This window comes from Labeo rohita, unplaced genomic scaffold (genome assembly GCF_022985175.1).
Source record: "Labeo rohita strain BAU-BD-2019 unplaced genomic scaffold, IGBB_LRoh.1.0 scaffold_1420, whole genome shotgun sequence".
NCBI lineage: Eukaryota > Metazoa > Chordata > Actinopteri > Cypriniformes > Cyprinidae > Labeo > Labeo rohita.
The window spans coordinates 5,575-11,186 of record NW_026127583.1 but is presented as its reverse complement, the minus strand read 5'-3'; positions in this window follow the sequence as shown (position 1 = coordinate 11,186).

The following is a 5,612-nucleotide window of genomic DNA, read 5'->3' as shown; positions in this document are numbered from 1 at the left end:
TAAGTCACTATGTCTCATTTCATTAATTCATTCATTCATTCCTATCTGAAGCTCCTGCAGGCTGTGTACAACAGTGTTTCTCCTCCTGGTCACAAACTCCTCCTCCTCATTATTATTCAGAGAGTGTTTGATGTTCAATTTAACATCACATACTATAATTTCATATATTTTTGACTTCAGATTCAAATGCAATTTAGCCAGTTCAGTTTGCTGTAGATCTTAATTGTCTAAGAAATGCAGTAAAGTACTTATTTTCAGAACTCATTATGTCAGAAAATAAGCGCTTTAGGATTTCCAGTCAGGATTTAGAATGGATCATAGTACTGAGACTGCTTTCATCAGAGTTACAAATGGCCTGCTCTTCTCATCTGATCGTGGTCGTATCTCTCTGGATCTTAGCGCTGCAATCAACACTATTGACCACAACATTATTTTGAATAGACTAGAAAATTATGTTGGCATTAGTGAAAGTGCATTGGCATGGTTCATATCAACTCATAGCAGTGAATGAAGAGGTATTATATCATTCACAAGTGCAGTATGGAGTACAACAAGGCTTAGTACTAGGACCATTGCTTTTCACGTGTTTTTCACGTTACCCTTAAGGGATATCATTAGTAAAGATGGTGTTAGCTTTCACTGTTATGCTAAAGATGCTCAGCTCTATATTTCTTCTCGGCCCGATGAAGCATACCAATTTGCAAAACTAACAGAAAGCATAGTTGATATAAAATACTGGATGACTAGTAATTTCCTACTGCTAAATTCTAAAAAGTGTTAATTATCTGCATGCAATAACCTAGAACACTGTCTAACCCTTGATGGCTGCTCTTTTAATTATTTGTCATCAGTTAGGAACCTAGGTGTTCTGTCAACTCTGCACTGGCTCCCTATTAAACAACTGTATACATTTTAAAATCGAATTATTCTAAAGCCCTTAATGGTTTAGCTCCTCAGTACTTGAGCGAGCTTGTATTGCATCATTGTTCTTCACATCCACTGCAATCGCAAAACTCTGGCCATTTGATAATACCTATAATATAAAAATCAACTGCAGATTCTCTTCCTATTTAGCACCCAAACTCTGGAACAATCTATTTAGCGTTGTTCACAGATACACACTTTCAGTACAAATCTTCCATTAATTTGAGCATCATTACCTTGAATTGGATCCACCCGTCTATAAAACAATACAATTGCTATAAAAGTTCAAATCTGGCAGATGTATAGGATGCTTAAATGAAGGATGCAGTCCAGAAGACCTACATTATGCAGCTGAACCAGTCTTCCTTCAAAACGCAGTGTACAAAAGGCCTGGTTGTCTCTAAGTCTTGTCATTGCAGCGTTGTCACTTCGGGAGACGGAACACGCAGCGCCGGATGAAGCTCTATGAAGACTCTGAACGGGTATAAAAATCAAGTAGGGTTGCATGTGGGTTGACAGAATAATCAGGAAATTTTGTAGTCAGAGTGTCAATGGTCCATTTGAGAGATAGGTGGCGGTAATGCACTTATAAGTCTGCGATCCACCGTAAAACAAGAAGAAGAAGAAGAAGAAGAAGATGTTGAAGAACTTCGGGAGGCGGAGCTAGATCACAGGTTAGAGAGATGCAGCGCATGTGAGAAGATGGAGAGTTCGGCAGCTGTATTCAAGTTCATTCAGCGTTACTGTAAAGACATTGACTTCGAGTTTATACTAAGTTACAGTGTGCGTACATGAAGTAACTAATCGCTGTTCATATATTTTCTGTTATTGTTAAGTAATCAGCTGTTCTTCTCGTTCTGACTAAGAGTAGCCGATTAGCATAGCACTACATGTTTACCTGCTCGATTCAGTGCATTTGCAAATATTTCTGTGATATTCCTTGATGTGGGATACTCATATGTATATGCTGTACATTGTATTATTATTGAATATCCGTTTTATCATTGTGTGTGTGCGTTATGCGACGGTTCTTGTTTGCACTCAGTAAGCAATGTTTGGCACCTCATTCTGAAATGCAGTTTGATTTGTAAACATTAATGTTCATTGGTCACAAAAACATCTGTAGGTAATTTTAAGAAAGTGCAGGCATTATATTAACATATTTTTTACAGTGTATCAGTCTAATCAGTTGTGATGCCTGATGATTAGAGAGTCAGACTTGTAACCCAACGGTCACAGTGTTCAACTGTAGGTCGGGCTCCCATGAAAGCTCTTTCACCTTCAATATCCACGACAGAAGGGCCCTTAACTAAGGCACAGAACCTCCAGCTGTGCCCCAGGTGCCACAACAAAAAAGGTTGCCCACTGCTCTGATGTGTGTGTGTGTGTGTGTGTGTGTGTACTTGTTTTTGCTACACTGTGGGGACCAAATGTCCCCACAAGGATAGTAAAACCTGAAATTTTTGACATTGTGGGGACTGGCTTGAGGTCCCCATGGGTACAAAAGCTTATAAATCATACAGAATGAGTTTTTTTGAGAAAGTAAAAATGCAGAAAGTTTTCTGTAAGGGTTAGGTTTAGGGGTAGGGTTAGGGTAAGAGGATAGTGTGGAGAGTATAAAAACCATTGCACCTATGGAGAGTCCCCACAAGGATAATAAACCAGACATGTGTGTGTGTGTGTGTGTGTTCACTACTTACAGCTCCTAATGTGTTTGCACTTGGATGGGTTAAATGCAAACAGTTATACTATACTTGGCCTTCATGTCATTTCATTTCATTTCAATTCATCTCCTCCTTATTTTTAACCAGTGAGTGTTTGATTCTCACCTCACTGCTGTGGCTGCAAAGACATAAAGACTCAATTTAACATCAAATAATATTATTTCATGCATTTTTGATTTTTTAAATACAATTTTGATCAGTTATTCTCAGATTTATCCAGTTTTCTGTAGACTGTAATTGTGTAAGTAATGCAGCAAAGTGCTTGTTTTACTGCTTCCATGAATATGAGCAGGATTACCTTGAACTGGATCCACCCATCTATAAAACAACACAACTGATATTAAAATTAAATAGTATTATGAGATAAGTCATTTAGTTTTATAGTTTTTAGTTTTTTTTGTAAAAGCTTTAAGTATGCTGTAAATGATTTAAAACATATAGCCTACTTACTTTTTGTAAGGTTCTTGTGTAGTCTTGTACAATCGTAAGATTCACCAATAATAACAGCTGTTGTCTCTCTGACCAGTCAGAGGAAAAACTCTGAAACCACAAGTCAAGACATTGTCATTTGGAGTAGAGATGGTGCATTACCTTAAAACCACAGACAGAGATAAGAAAGATGTTCTTCCATGCAATTTGCTTGTAACTGAGAATTACTAGGTTTGATTGGCAAAGGTATCATTATGTTATGACTTTACTTATTGAGGCAATGGATTTCTATGTTAAGGGGTTATGGATTTTGAATTAGTCAAGTGCCTCAGCAAGGAAAGTCACAACGTCATGATACCTTTGCCAATCATTAACCAATGATTAATTAAAGCAGACAACTGCAAGTTAATGGCTTCGACCCATTGTGGTAATTAACACATGAATTTACACTGTTAGTTAATAATACTATATGTTATTATGGAATTAATATATTATGACACATTTAACTAATAACCAATTAATTGAATAATAACTGAATAATTGATTACTTAATCTATGAATCATATAGAATTTTCATTTGTTGCTGATGCAGTAATTCTGTGCATTAGTTAAGCATGAATTAATACATATTAATGCCACTGTATTGTAAAGTGTTACAGATTAAGGAGATACTTTTTAAAAATAATATGATACTTAATAATTTAATAATAAAATACTTTTTTTTGTGTAGTGAAGTCATCATAAATATTGCATTGAAAATTGCTTGTTTTCATGCATACATTTTCAAGTTTTAAGTGTTTTCCGTACCACACAGTAGTGTTAAGAACTGGAGATGAAACATGAGACATGTAATGTGTGAAGAAAATTGAAAAATCAAGGCAAATCCAAAAAATGTGCATTTATGAAGCTGATTTTGCCAAATTATGCAAAAGGTGTAAAAATTACATTTAATGTGTTTATATAGGGTGTGGTGGTGAGCAAATGGTTTTTAAGACACAAATCCAATAAATGGTTAAAATAACAATTTAAAAAATTCAATGTAAATTGCATATGAAGTTGTTTAATTCAAAATGTTTTATTCTAGGGCTGAAACAAACAATTATTTTGATAATTGGTTAATCTAACGAATATTACAATATTGAATATTGTTCATAGACTTTTGTTATAAAGCAGTATGCGCTATACCGCAAACCTACCACGATGCCATAACATCAAGTAAATCATGGCAATGGAGAAATGCCATGGACAAAGAAATATGATCAGTAGAGGAAAACAAGACCTTCACACTCATGCTCTGCGGACCGCTCACTACCAGATGTCGCTCTCACCTTTCCATTACACTCTGACTGTTACTTTGCACTTCGGACTGCATCTCCCATCCTCCACCGCGCCCATTGCGTTACCTCCGGTAGCCAATCAGGCTCACTATAAAAACCCCGGACTTTCCCCTCGCAAGTCACGGATTGATATTGTTGTATTCCCTTTGTTTATGTTTTTCTAGTTTCTTGTTCCAAGTTCCTAGTTTTTGTTCTCCCGCCTGGTTTTCTCGTTATCACTGTCTAGCCGCCTGCCTTTTCGGACTATCGCTCGTCTTACTGGACCATTCTCTCGTTTCGCCTCCGACATTCCTGTTTACTGTTATCTGACCTTGCCTGCCCGACCATGTATCTGTCTCGTCCCATTAATAAAAGCGCGCATGTGGATCCGCTCGTCTCTCGTCACTCATTCCCGGTTACAGATCAATCCGTCACAAAAGGATCCAGCAGCTTTTCACCCGGACATTCTGCAGATATGGACACCAACAGGACTTTATTTCGGATCAAACAGAGATCACACACACTCGAGCAGTACACCCGTGAGTTTATTTCCATTTCAAATTATTCCACCCTCCCGGACTGTACAATTATTGAAATATTCTGTGATGGCGTAAATCAGCCTTTAAGGGCGAGGCTGAGACGCGAGGGTCCGCGTTCGTCTCTCGCGGAATTTATGAACTTTGCCTTATTGTGTGTGGGCTCGCCTTGTACTGTGGGGGTCGCGAAGGAGGAACGCGACAACGCGGACATGGCAGCCGCGCATCCCGCGCGCAGATTGGCGGTAACGCCGGATCACGACGCCACAAACAAGTTTTCCGCCTGGATCGCTCGTGAAATGGCGGCCGTAGCGGAGCGCGCTCGAGCAATGGAGGCGACTGTGGTGCCCGTTCACAAGATGGCGGCGGCGCCGGCGTGCGCTCACAAGATGGCGGCGACGGCGGAGCCCGTGCGCAAAATGGCGGCGACTGCGATGCCCGTTCGCACGATGGCGGCGGCGCCAGTGCGCGTTCACCAGATGGCGGCGATAACGGAGCTCCGTCACGTCACAGCTGCCATACAAGAGCCAATTAAAGGTATAGTTACATTTCCTGAGTCAAGTCAAGTTTCCAAGTCAAGTCAAGTTGCAGCTGTGTTTCCTGAGTCAAGTCAAGTTTCCAAGTCAAGTCAAGTAGCAGCTGTGTTTCCTGAGTCAAGTCAAGTTTCCGAGTCAAGTCAAGTT